The sequence below is a fragment of the Nomascus leucogenys genome, chromosome 5 (genome assembly GCF_006542625.1).
Source record: "Nomascus leucogenys isolate Asia chromosome 5, Asia_NLE_v1, whole genome shotgun sequence".
Taxonomy (NCBI): Eukaryota; Metazoa; Chordata; class Mammalia; order Primates; family Hylobatidae; genus Nomascus; species Nomascus leucogenys.
In genome coordinates this window covers 44,815,274-44,829,935 of record NC_044385.1, presented here as the reverse complement: position 1 = coordinate 44,829,935, position 14,662 = coordinate 44,815,274, and the positions used below count along the sequence as shown (strand labels likewise).

Here is a 14,662-nt window from a genome sequence, read left to right as displayed (position 1 = left end):
TGAACCTCTTTATCACTCTGAAGTTTCTGCTTCTCATCTTGACGTGACCTGGTGCCTGGTGGGAGGACTTATTGTGAGCCATTTGCAGGACTAATATACAAGGTTCACTAAGATTCAGTGGTACTGGTTTTTGATATATCACAATACCTCGGTACTAGGTGGCACGTAGTACAAGCTACAGCTGTGGCCCTGGACACAGCTGCTCAACAGACCAAGAGGGCAGAAGCAGGGGCATGTGTAGCATCCATGGAAGGCTCCAGGGGAGCTAAGCACTGGCAGGCAGAGGCCACAGAGCAGGTAGTGCCAATGAGTCAGGCTTTCTGGTTTCAATCCACATAGGAAGCACAGGCATCCAAGAGCATCACAGCTCTTACGAGGCAACACCCAGCCCTCTTTGTACTGCAATAAAGTGCCAGGGCCCTTAGGATAATCTTTTTTTTTTTTTTTTTTTTTTTTTTTTTTTTTTTTTTTTTTTATTGAGATAGGGTGTGGCTCTGTTGCCCAGGCTGTGCAGTGCAGTGGCCCAATCTTGGCTCACTGCAACCTCCGCCTCCCAGGCTCAAGCGATCCTCCCAACTCTACCTCCTGAGTAGCTGGGACTACAGGGGTGCACCCATGCCTGGCTAATTTTTTTATTTTCTGCAGCAATGGGGTTTCGCCATGTTCTCAAACTCCCGAGCTCAAGTGATCTGCCTGCCTTGGCCTCCCAAAGCGCTGGGATTACATGTGTCAGCCACTACGCCCAACCAGAATAATCAATTTAATGGGGAAGTTGCTGGAAGGTTTGGCTGTCATTCCCTATGTCAAACCATGGCCCAGAAATGGAGATCATTTAGCTAGTAACAAGAATACTCTTCAGAATGCCCAAAAATCAATTAAAAAATTGGAAATTAGAGTGATAATTTGTGCTATAAAGAGTGATAATATACATGTGCTTGTGTGTATTTATTTACAGAATAAAAGGGGGTTATATTTTACATTGATATATATTGATTTCTATATTATGCTAGTGTGCCAGTTATTAAAGCTTTTGTCATCACTACAGACACCATGAAATCTGTATGTGCACTATTTCCACACTCACTTTTCAGGACCTTAATGGGAAGAGTACTAGACTATGATGACTCAGCTATTTCCCAAGCTATGGGAGAATCACAAACTCAGGGTCTCAAAGAATATAAACAGGAGAATGACTTAAGTGATTTTCTAAGTCCCCTCCACTTTTAAAATTCTTTAACACTATCATCATCCTCATACAAAGGCCATCTACTAAACATGTACTCTAGGCTAGACACTCAGCTAAGCAGTTTCCATAAACAACAAAATTGGACCCTTGCACTAAGCACAGTGGCAGGTGGGAGTCCCACTGAGGACACTGAGGTTTTGGTGAAGTTTAGTAACAGTCACAACAGAATGAGATGAAGCTGGGTTTGGCTGGACCCAAAGCCTCTGCTCTTTTTCACCTCCCCATCCTGTCTCTTTCAAGAGGTACTTTTTGTCTCTCATACCTCCATTCTCCCACCTCATTCTGTCCCTCCATCCTAGGACTCAGAGCAGTCAGCTTGCATTATAATTACTTGTGAATGAGTCTACCTCCCCTCAACTCAATTACTTGCTATTGAGTCTTCAATAGCAAGAAGCATGTTTCATGCCTCTTCACAGTCCCCTAAGTACAATATATGGCACACAATAAGCACTCAATAAAAGCATGTGAAACTGAGCTGCTATGGAATGCAATAATCAAAGAGAAGATGGCAGAGATGGCAAGGACGACCAAACAGATCAACTTTGGCAGTGACCTGGTCTTTGCTTAACTGTAGGTAGCAAATATGACCAGATGCTTTCACTGTTTCACTGTCTCCTCAAGCTTTTCAGAATTTCTGATTGCAACACTGTACCCACTGAGAAACCCTGCCTAAAAGATGGAGATTTCATGAAATACAACATGAGCTTTATTGTAAAGAAGGCTAATATTTGATGGGAAATGTTTATCTTCAAAGAGATAAGAGGAGCTAATTAAGAAACCAATACTAGCTCCTCTTTCCCAAAAGGATCGACAGCATGAAAAAAGATTGATAAGAGTAGAAAAAATGAGAAATACAAAGTAATGACTACATTGAAACCGAAATGGACTCTGCATATAATAAAGATAGGGCACAGTGTTCACAACCAGGCTGTTGGTGCTAGGGGAACTCCAGCCAAATGTCTGTAACATATTTTGTTTCTTCAAGGATCAAAGAAATCAGGCTATAGGTGCCAATCCAAATTCTACTCAATAAACTCTCATATAAAACTTTTTTTTACATGGATATTGCTTAATTTGATTCAACAGACAAAGTAAGTACTTACGATGTGCCAGGGAAAAGGGGTCTAAATAAGGAATCTTTCCTCTTCAATACGTGGACCAAATAAAAAGGTTCTGCATTATGAAATAATAATAATCAAATCTATTCAATGAGATCAGAATCCTCAATAGAAACCTGAAGAAATAGAAAGGGTTCTGCGCACCACATGGAACCTCAACTCCAGAAAGTGAGGGGCCATCAATTGTTTTTTTTCTCCCTTCTCTAATCAAAAGATCAGGGCTTAAATTGCATAAAACGGACTATGACATTTCCCTCTTAATTACCACCCTGGAACAGGGAAAATGTCCTTGCTGTTATCTGACCTTGTCTATGATAGAAAACAGAGATAGCAGAGGAGTGATGGTCTGCTTAAAGAAAACTGCAGAGAGAAAAATAAGGCAAAAATTTTCTGTTCGACATTTCAGTTCCATTTAAGAGAGACGGGAGACAATACAGGCACCAAAGGGCAACTGAGAGAACTCTATCAGTCTTCCCAAACAACCCCCCATATACAGGCAGAATTTTAGAAAACCAGTGTGCTTGTTATGCATATGCAGCTCTAAGAAGCGTTTTCTCAAGCTCCTCCCCTTCCATCAAGATTGTCTTCTCTTAGCTCCAAGGCAGAAATTCTGGAGCTGCCATTGCAAGCCAACTTCTGAAAGAAAGATCAAATTATTGTTCTGCAGAAAAGTAGCAGTGGTTGTGGATGAATATTGTTTGTTGTTTACAAGATCATGGTAAGTGTATATATGCTATGTGCTACATACAACACACACATGTGCTACACATATACCAAAGTGGCCTTACTATATGTTAGGCACCATGCTAGGAATATACAGTATCCCACACATTAAAACTGAAATATATTTTTGCTCTTGTTTTTCAGATAAGGAAACTGTGTCTCAAAGAGGTCAATTCGTGCAAGCAGGCAGGCTCTGTGGCACAACGGATAGCGCATTGGGCTTCTAGCCTAAATCAAAAGAGAGTCAAAGAGGTCAATTCATTCACCAGGTTACTTAGGATATATCCAAATGTCGGTGTGAAGACAAGACCCATGTTTTTTTCATTTCATCAGGCACAGTCAGGAACATAACAGTCAGAGAGCTGGAATCCCCCCTTAGACAATGAGAGGAAAGAACCCAGACTCATAACACTTTAATACTCAATGGAATATTAGCAATGTATCCCTATGCCTCAAATGGATGCACCAGGAAAATAAAATGATTTCCCCAAATCATTGCCATGACTTAACTTTTTGAAAAAACAGCTTTATTGACACATGAAATTTACATATAAAACTACATATTGAAAATGTTTATAAGGCCGGGTGCAGTTGCCCACACCTGTAATCCCAGCACTTCGGGAGGCTGAGGCGGGTGGATCACCTGAAGTTAGGAAGTTCAAGACCAGCCTGGCCAACATGGTGAAACCCCATCTCTACTAAAAATACAAAAAATTAGCTGGGCGTGGTGGTAGACGCCTGTAATCCCAGCTACTTGGGAGGCTGAAGCAGGAGAATTGCTTGAACCCGAAGGCAGAGGTTGCAGTGAGCCAAGATCGTGCCACTGCACTCCAGCCTGGGCAACAAGAGCGAAACTCCATCTTGAGAAAAAAATATATATATATAACTGTGTGTGTATACACACATGTATGGATGATTCATTCTTGCAGTATATTTGATCAATGATTCTGCTGTGGTGTGGTATTCTATTGTGCATTGTCTATACACAAGATGGTGAAAACACAGAGTACAACTCAGCACTGTAGCATATATGCATACACATACACCACACTCAAAGGGATCTCACACCAAGAAACATTTCAGATAAAAGTCCTTTATACTTTGCTAAATATAAAATACCTAGACCTCCTGGAGAGTAGAGATCCTCTGACAATTCCTCAGAAAGCCGGGGCTACTTTGAACACTTTACTGTAAATAATTTACATCAGCAGTTCTAAAATATGATCCCACAACCATCAGTTTCAGAATTATCTGGGGTCTTTACTTAAAATGCATATTCCTGATTTCCACTTCCAACCATGATAAGGGTATTGGACTTGAGCTCCTGTGATAAACTAGATAAGTTATATAAAACGTCTGATTTTTAGGCATTAAACAACAGTCTAAAAACGACTGAGATATTTGAAAGAAAGAAACCACACAAGGTGAGCCTCACAACTGCTCCAGCTTTTTGCCTGGAGGCACTTTCCTATTACCATAAAATGATCTAGAGCTCAAGTAGAATAGTGGTCCCCTGAGCTGTGAAGGCAGGGATCAAAATACAAAAACTACTAAGAAGCTGGAATATGTGGCACAATATAAAAGAAAATAGGGAGAGGCACAGTGTGGACATAGGGATTAGGGGTGCTGGAGGGATGGGAGGGAAAAGATTGCATGGAAATTCACCCTGAGTCCTTAGCTGAGGTCTGGGCTGTGAATACACAGAGTAAGACTTCACAAGGCCCAGCAGAGACTGCCTGATGCAGGGTTGAGAACTAAACCAGCACTATATACCAGAGGTTATAAATGCTGGCATATGTTGGAGCTCTAGCATAGCCAAAATGGAAAGCTCTTGCTGAGCACCTCAGGCAGTTAGCTGGATATTCAGTGTTTCTGTATCAGAAAGGCCACATCCATGCTAGGAATAAGGACTACATCCTAGAGTAAAGGCTGCATTCCTAGGACTAAGTTGAAAACCACAATAGACCCATTTTAACAAAGAATAAAATCAAGCCTAATGACCAGAAGGATATGTCAGTAATTTAACTGTCTTCCAGAATAAAATTTAACGTGTTTTCAAAGAAAATGGTAATCCAGACTTCCAACAAAGTATCATCACGATGTTTATCGTACAATAAAAATAAAACTACAGATGTAAAGGAGCAGTAAAAATTGAACAACAAAAGAGCAGTAAATAGAAATAGAACCTGAAATGCTTCAGATATTGGAATTAGTAAACAAGAACTTTAAGCTTATTAGTATGTTCAAAGGCTTAAACAAAGAGGTAGTCTTAATGAGCTAACAGCAAAGAATATTTTAAAAAAGAAGAAGAAAATTGCAGAATTAAAAAGTATAATATCTGAAATGAAAATTTTGCTAAATGAGCTTAACAGAAGATCGGAAACTGCAAAAGAAAATGTTATGAACTTGAAGGCAGGTCGACAGAAATTAAAAACAGAGTCTCAGTGACCTATGAGACAACATCACGCAGGCAGTTTACCATCATGTAAGCAGAGTCTAAGAAGGGACGCAGGAAGAAAATGGAGCAGAAAAAACTATTTTATTTCCAACATTTGGTGGAAAAAATTCAACTCAAAATCAAAATGTCTCAACCTCGGCACTTAGCACTATTGAATTGTAAATTGGATAATTCTTTGTTGTGGGGGCCTGTCGTGGACATTGGAGAACTTTTAGCAGCATCCCTATCCTCTATTAACTAATTTCAAGTAATATCCTCTCCTATCTGAACTCTAAGCAAAGACAACCAAAAATACCTCAAACATTGCCAAACGTTTCCTAGAGAACCAACATTGCCCCTGGTTAAAAACTATTGCTGCAGATCCAAGTAACTCAGCAAACCCAAAACAGGATAAATATACAAAGAATCACCTTAGACACATCAGAATAAGACTGCCAATGAGAAAAAGGAAAACAAAATCTTAGTAGCTGATAGAGAAAAAGATACATTACATACAGAGAAACAAAAATGTCAATAATGGCTAACATTCATCAGAAACAATGGAGGTCAGAAAACAATGAAATGAATTTTTTTTAGCATGCTGATAGAAAAAAACTATCAACCAAGAACTTTATAGACAGCAAAAAATCCTTTCAAAACAAAATTTTATATTAAAAACACTAGAAAATGTGTTGCTAATTGACCTGCATTACAAGAAGTGCTAAAGGGAGTTCTTCAGTCTTAAGGGCAATGTTACCAGATGAAAACTCAGATCTGTAGGAAAGGATGAAGTGTACCAGAAATGGTCAATGTCTAGGTGAATATAAAAGATTATGGTTTTCTTCTCTTAATGCATCTGAAAGATCACTGTTACAAGCAAAAACAACAACATTGTATTGTGGTGTTATTACACAGATGAAAAATATATGACAAAATAGCACAAAAGATGGGTGGGAAGTAAGTGAAATTTTACTGCTATAACATTCTCTTATTTTATTTTAAGTATACAGTGATAAGTGAAGAATAAATATTGCAATCTCTGGAGAAACCACATACCATATATATATATATATATACACACACACATATATACACACACATATATATTTACATATATATTTTATATATGTATTTACATATTTTTATATATTTACATATATATTTATATATATATACACACATGCACACACACAAATATACATACCACATATATATATAGCCAAAAAGCCAGAATTAAAATTTCGTATTAAAATATATGCTTAATCTTAACAAAGCTGAAAAGAATAGAGAAACTAAAAACAGAAGCAATAGTTAGAAACAAATAACAAGAGAGTAGACTTAATCCCAATTATATTAATAATTATAATAAATCTAAATAGGCCAGATACTATCATTAAAAGACAGAGATTATCAGACTGCATAAAAAAAACCCACAAATTATATGCTGTCTACAAGAGATGTACTTTAATTACAAAGTTACAGATAGGTTAATAGTAAAGGATGTGAAAATATTAATCATACAGTAAGCAAAAGAAAGCAGGTAGGCCTATATTAACATAGGCCTATATATTAACATGATACAAATTAATTTCAAGACAATATTACAGAGTTAAGGAATAATGTTTCATTATAATAAAGGGTCAATTATTCCATATCATTCTAAATGTATGCACAGCTTCTAAGTATATGAAGCAAAAATGAACAGAAAAATAGAAATAAAGGGACAAACCCATAATCACAAACGCAGACTTTTTAAGAACAAGTAGACAAAACATTGGTATGGGAAGAAAACATTTGAACAACAATACTACATTGCCCTAATTGACATTTATAGAATAGTGGAACCAACAACTGAAGAATATACCTTCTTATCAAGTGTTTACATATGCTGGGGCATAAAATAAGTATCGACAAATTTCAAAAGGTTAAAAAACGCGTATTTCTGGGTGTCAATTAAGATTCATTGAAATGCTTTAAGGCATAGTGATGAAATCAAGGCTCAAGTCACTTAGCTTGCTAGTAGGTGGCAGGGCAAGGAAACAAATATTGCTCTAACTGCAAATGGTGTGTCCCTTTTGCCATATGCTTGAATAGAGCCTAGACTGGGGAAGATAAGGCAAACATACGAATCACCAGAAAATGCCATCCTTAGTCCAATAAGGCTGTCTGCATTGCCACTGGTCATTCTCTGTTCAAACTCTGCTGTACTATGCTAAAAACTAGAAGCTCAATTACTTGAGAAAAATCATGTTAAAAACTTCATACAAAACCATATATCAGAGAGCTCAAGGGAGGGAATCAACCAATATATGCAACAAGGAATCCTGAGATTTTGGAACTGGAAGTACAACTGGTCAAGAAAATCTTCATTTGTGTGTGTGTGTGTGTGTGTTACACAATAATATCATATATCTATAATATAGAAGACATTCATAATCAATGTGGAAAATTTGGGCACACTTAAGGACATGTATAAAGAGCATTAGAAAGAAACCAAATGGCTGGGTGAGGAGGATGGAATTGAGGCTGACGAAGTAAAAAAAAAAGAGAAAATCTACAACAAAACCAGACGGGGCCTTGTGCCATATAAAGACGGCAAAGCAGTATAATTAACTCACTTCTCTGCCCCTGAGGTCTACTGAAACCAAAGAAGATGAAATTAAGACAGAGAAGAAAATAAACAAGGGTACCACTGTTAACATTTTGGAGACTATATATCCTTACATTCTTAGTTCTGTTTTTGTGTATACGTACACATACACATTTTGTGTTGTGTGTACACATACATAGAAATAAAGATGATACTGTGTATAGATTTGGACCTGCCATATTTCCACTTAGCAATGAAATGTAGTCTTCTGAGTCATTAGTATTTTTTCTCTCATATCTCTTACAGTGCTGCATTATAATTATTAGTTGATTTTCTACTGTTTAGACACACCAAGAATTATTATAAAGTTGCATATAAAGTAGATAAGCATTCTGAGGAGCTTATTTCCAGCCTGTGTATGTCTGTGTGTGTGTGGCAGGCAGGGGTGGCGGAGCGGGGGCGGTGTTGAAGGTTGTCGGAAATAGGAAAGAGGATGGCTTATGGCAGAGGTGATGTCTGAATTGCAGTTTGGATGGAAATGGGCTGAAGGGCATTTTAGTCCATTATTTAGTACAAAATAATGTTGGAGAGCAAGCAGAGGTTAAGAGACCATCATATCAAGGACAGACATAAAAGTGAAAGGATCATAACTGAGCTCTGATTATAAGCGTACTAGGGAACATGCTAGGCTCACCTGGCACTGAAAGATGAGTATTACGGTCTCCCCTAAGCAGATGAGGAAGGGTGGGGCAGGGGGTCTCTGAAAAAGAAAGTAATTTGCCTAAGGCACCGACTATAATAGATACTGGAACCAGGATATAATGCTGTTGCCTCAGGGAACTCGAGGGTGTGTTAGAGACGGATGGAAGATGAGACTGGGAAGGTGAGTGCTCCTCAGACCTCAGAAGGTCAAGCTAAAAAGTAAGAACTTTTACCAAATTCTCTTACTCTCTCACACTGAGATATGGAATGACAAAAAAAAAATGGATTATCAGCGAATTTCCAACAAGCTGTTCGCAGAGCAGATTAATATTGCCTGAGACAAGTGGATTTCCCCAGGGATAGCACACTCTTTAGGGCACATTTCAAAAGCAAGTATTCTATCCCAAGCCAGCCAAAGAAAATTTCAAGGCAGTACTTCAGCATCTAAATTATCAGATAATTGTATTAGTAGGACCCTCCAATAGGTAGTCTCTAGTAAGCCATGCCAGGCATAAAAATGTTCAATGAGGCTAAGCAAACCCAGTGAGGACACTTCTAAATGCTAACTACACAGGGAGGCAGATACAGTCTGAAGGTGAATCCTAGGAGAAAACCCAAAAAAACCCACAGCAAGCATTTGGAGGAAAATCTGCTACCTAAGTACAAAGAGAACCTGCTACTCCTCTGTTTCACTGGTCTCTAGGGCAAAGAAAGCTACTGCTAGCTGTGGGCTCAGCTTCTGGTGTGGACTTGGCTTATGGAGACCTTCTCATAAACATCTGGCCACTACCCTCCCATGTGGAAAAACCAGACACTGAGCAAAAGTAAAGTCAATGGGAGGGGTTGGCTTCTGTGCTTGGTTGGCCAGACATGGTAGCCTACCTGGATCTGCACTCCACATACAGAAGACATGGGCTAAATCCCAAAGGCCAAAAGTACACCCTTACCTGGTGGGTAGTAGGAGGTTGGTTCCTACCCTCTCTTCAGACTCCTTCCACTCAAAAATTGACTCTCCACGTGTTACTTTTCCCAAAAATTCTCGACTCAATAATAATCACTCCTGGAGAACCAGGAAAAGAGAAAAAGCATTTATTTAGTACTAGCGTGTTGTGATTAAAAGAACCTAGGATTTGCAAACAAGCATACCTGGATTCACAACACTGACTCTCCTTCCTTGCTATCTGTGTAACGGCAGGCAAACTAGTCAATCTCTCTAAGCCTCAGTTTTCTCAACTGTAAAATGGGGGTAGATAATATCCTCCTCCCATGCATACGATGATTAAATGAAATAACGATGGATGAGCAATTTGTCACCTAGAAGGCAATCATAAACAATATTTGCCTATGCATGCCTACCTTCTTATTCCTATATGGGAAAGTGGAGGAGATCCTAATGGGCAAAATACACACATACACACACACACACACACACACACACTCACACACACACACATGAAAGGGAGAGAAGCACAAAAATGGTCTGCAGCTAGGAACTGCCATGTCATTCCATCAGTTCAGTGGAAAGGCCACTTAATTGCTGTATAACCTTATACAGAGAAAAGGCCTATGATACATTCCTCACAGAATCATCACAAATATTAAATCCATCATCTGTAAAAGCCCACTCACTGTCTGTTACATTTACAACTTAGTAAATGGCAACTTGAGGTGGAGGTGGATGTGGTAGCATTGAATTAACAACAACATAACTCACAAGGGCTTACCAATTGGGACTCAGAAATATTTTCTTTGGAGATTAGATGGGGATTTGAAATGTATAGAGATCAGGCATCTGGGAAGCAGTCCTTAGATGGAAATCCTCGTATGTAGCCCCATCCTGCCTGAGGTAGGCTTACCAAGCAAAGGTAAGCAGTCCCACCCTGGCTCCCATGTTAACTAGCTGTTCTGCCTGTCTTTCTGGCTTAATTACGCTCCAATAATCCTGACAAGATTGGCTGGATTTTGCTGTAAATCATGACAGTGGAAATCCTAAAATAAAAGTAAGATTAATGCTATGACCTCAATCGTGGCATGAGGGCTCATTAACTGCAAATCATGGAGTTAATTGAATTCTAGGCATAGCACTGCTAGCTGGATTAAATTTCCTGAGACCTATTTCTTTACCGACATGAAGATAACTGAAATGCACCAATGATAACTAAGCCAAATATTGGGGGTTGCTAAGGAGACAGATAATTATTTCCCTAGCACACTAGCTGCCCAACCATCAAAAGAGTCTGATGTCATGCTTTGGAGGACTGTCTCTGTTATTACAGCCACCCTCCCTGTCTTCTTCACGCTCAAGGGTGTGATGCAACCTCTCTGAACCTTGGTTTTGCAATAATACTTGTTAAGAATGAAATACATACATGCGCATGTATCTACAAGAAGTGCTCAATAAAAAGTAGCCATTATCATCATCCTATCTTTGACTCTTTGCCATCATTCATTATTATAAGGACCCCTGGAGGGAGGAAAGAGCTGTGTGGCTTTCCTTCTGCAGGCTGCACCCTGGTGGGCTGCAGAAATGGCACCATAAATGGCATAGAAAAATCACTGTACACCCAGGGCCTCCCTAAGTTCAAGGCAGCTTCTGTTTCTACTTAGCATCTGGCCAATGCAGATGTTAGTACAGTAGTCCACTGTTTTCCATAGAGGATACAGTCCAAGACCTGCAGTCGATGTCTGAAACCACAGATAATACCAAACCCAACTGCCATCAATTCGATCGCATTTCTGTTCACGTCTTCCACTCACAAATTGAAGCCTTTTCCATCTTAATACAGCACTTACACACTGTGGCCGTAACATTTGCCATCTGAGATGTAATGGCAAAACTAGCATGAATTCCCTTTTTCCTTCTTCACAATTTCACAGATAAAAGTTTCACTCTTACCACAGATCTACACAACCTCGGAATGTTATTTTTTTCCTTTTTTTCATTAAGTCAGGAACTTTTGCCCTTTCACTAAAGGAAGCACTCTACAGCTTTTCTTTGGCATATCCAAGTTGCTGGCATCACTACTCTTGTGATTTGGGGCCATTATGAAGTAAAATAGGGGTCACTTGAACACAAGCACTGCAATAACCGAGATAGTCAATCTCATCACTTGCACAACTACTAAGTGACTAATAGGCAGTAATGGACAAACGGATGATGCATATCCCAGGCAGGACCAAGCAAGACGGTGCAAGATTTCATCACACTACTCAGAATGGCACACAATTTAAAACTTAATGGATTATTTCTGGAATTTTCATAATACTTTCAGATCGCAGTTGGCAGCAGATAACTGAAACCTTGGAAAGTGAAACCACGGGTAAGGTAGTCTACTGTTTGTCTCTTCTCTTTCCTGCAGTCTGGTCTGTGTGGTTCCATCTGCTCTTCGGACAAAAAAATTACATACATAAATCCTCATCCAACACTGACAGATGAGTATTGCAGTCTTCACTACACAGGAGGAAGGAGGAAGACTCTGTGTATCAGGCAGCGGCGATGGTACATACTAGAGTCAAGATATTATGGTGTTTCCTCACAGAACTGGGTGGACATAGAGGGTATATTAGAGAGGGGTGAGAGGTGAGACCGCAAAGGTGAATGATGCTCAGATCCCCAAAGGCTTGAAAGGAGTAGATAAAGAAATTTAGAATCACTGGGAAGGGTGAGGGGATGCTTTTGTTGAAAGCTGCAACACAAAATTGAGAATGCGCAAGAAGAGCTTAGCGAGAAGATGGTGCTTAATTTCTATCTGTATCAAGTACTCAGCATGACACTTACCAGGGTAAGCCATCTAAAAAAGGACACTTAATTGAACTGAATTGAATCTGTCAAGAAACCAACAGTTTCTATTCACTTTTAAACCAACTTCAATTGCATTGAAGTATAGCAAGATGATAACAGCAATAGCCATCACTTATTAAGCACCCTCTGATCCCTGGGAATTAGACTACAAGCTTTATGTCCATTATCTTACTTAATCTTCACAATTATCTTGCCAGGTAAGTTTGATTATCCCCTTTTTACAGAGGAGCAGACAGAACTTGTCTTAGACCATTTGGGCTGCTGTATCAAGAGACTATAAATTGAGTGGCTTTTTAGCAACAGAAATGTATTCCTCACAGTTCTGGAGGCCTGAAAGTCCAAGATCAAGGTGCCTGCAGATTTGGTACTTAGTGAGGGCCTACTTCTTTATTAACAGAAGGCCATCTTCTCCCTGTATCCTCCCACGGTAAAAGAGACAAGCAAGTTCTCTGGGGCCCTCTTTTATAAAGGCACTAATCCCATTCATGACGGCTCTGCCATCATAACTTAATCAACTCCCAAAGGAGTTGATTATCTCCAAATATTACCACATTAAGGATTAGTTTTCAGCAAATGAATCTGGGAAAGGAGGGGACACAAATATTCACCCCACAGCAGGACCCAACACAAAAATTTAGGTCATACAGCCAGGCTCTTCCCTAGGTCTGTCTCACTCCAAAGCCTGTGTTCCACTGACTACATTTTGCTGCCTCCTATTATGTTTGTTAAAAGCTTAAAACATAAAAGCAAACAGTCAAACCCAAAAGCACTGCTGGAGAACAAAAAAGCCAGACCTTGGCCTGATGTCTGCTCGGCATTAATCTAAGGATATTTTCAAGAACAGACACCCAGGAGTGGAAAACTGCTACGCATTCATTGCGTAGCAATGAAATTAATGAAAACTAGTTTCTAAGGCTTGAACAGGCAGGAGTGGAAAACTACAGTCCAGTTATGATCGTGGTCCTTCATACGGACTTGGTCCCAGAAAGGGATGATGACAGTGGCTCAAGATGCTTTTTCCTAATTCAGCTTCTTCTTGCTACCCAATCCCACCCACCTCACAGGCACACACAGCCTTTAGGGTCAATAGCTGCTGTCTTTGACTCTCATGTTCAACAGCCACATGTACAAGCATTCCAGGGGTAGTGGCAGCAGAGCACAGAAGGTGGGGAAAGAGCATGAGCCCAAAGAACCAAACTAAATATGCTATCCATCTTCCCCAAAGAACCACTCTACAGACTTGGAAACCTGCCCATTGTCAAGTCCCTTTGTGGTGTGAAAGCTATCAGTGCTGACAAACCCAGGGTCACAGCCTTTTTTCTTTGAGAAGACTATGGCCAAAAGAGCTGATAAGTCATTAGCAGCATCTGTTCTCCTCTGCTGCCTTTTAGATCCCAGGTAACACAATCAGAGCTCACAGGTGCTGAAATTTCAAAGACAGGCACTAATAACCATAAAAAGGGTCTCCAAAAAATGCAGGTGACAGGCAAGCAGGTGGCTTTCCATCATGAACAATGTGTGCTCTGCAAAATCCACAGAATGGTAAGAATAGGTGGACAGATACATTGCAAGGGTTTGGTTTCCAAAGAAGGAACTAGGGCCACGGCTAGCTTATAGATTGGAAGAGGGCAATGCAGCCCTTTGGAATCTGGTATCAGTCTTCACATCTTCACCAGGCTCCCGCTGTGTGCTAGGTTCATGCAAGATGCTTCACACACACTGTTTCATTTCACCCTGAAAAGGACCTTACTAAACAGGCTATCAGTCCCAGTTAATAGGTGCAGAAATGAGGCTCAGAGAGGTTGCATAACCTGCCCAAGCTAAGAGGTCTGGCAAACAGTGGTGCAAGAGGTTCCCAAGGTTAAATATCAGCCTAGGTACCAGGCTACGCATCAAAATAGCCTGGGGTGCCTGTTCTAAAAAATGCAGATTTTCAGATTTCTTTCAAATCAGAATCTCTGAGAGTGGAGCCTAAAGTCTACATCTTTCAACACCCCTCAGTAGCTTCTGATAAACAGAAAGTGTAATAACACAGCCACAGCCC

At 39.9% G+C, this 14,662-nt stretch overlaps 1 protein-coding gene across 6 annotated transcripts in view; it reads right to left on the bottom strand.

Moving 5' to 3' along the window:
• The window catches only part of DNAJC6 (DnaJ heat shock protein family (Hsp40) member C6), a 161,813-nt gene that overhangs the window by 60,661 nt on the left and 86,490 nt on the right, over nt 1–14,662 (bottom strand). For 2 of the 6 annotated variants that reach the window (XM_030812964.1, XM_003265187.4), the window contains exon 2: nt 9,764–9,876. The exons of the other annotated variants lie outside the window; for them this stretch is intronic. The gene's annotated coding sequence lies outside the window, so the exon portion shown is untranslated. The remainder of the gene's footprint in view (nt 1–9,763; nt 9,877–14,662) is intronic. 6 annotated transcript variants of the gene reach the window in all.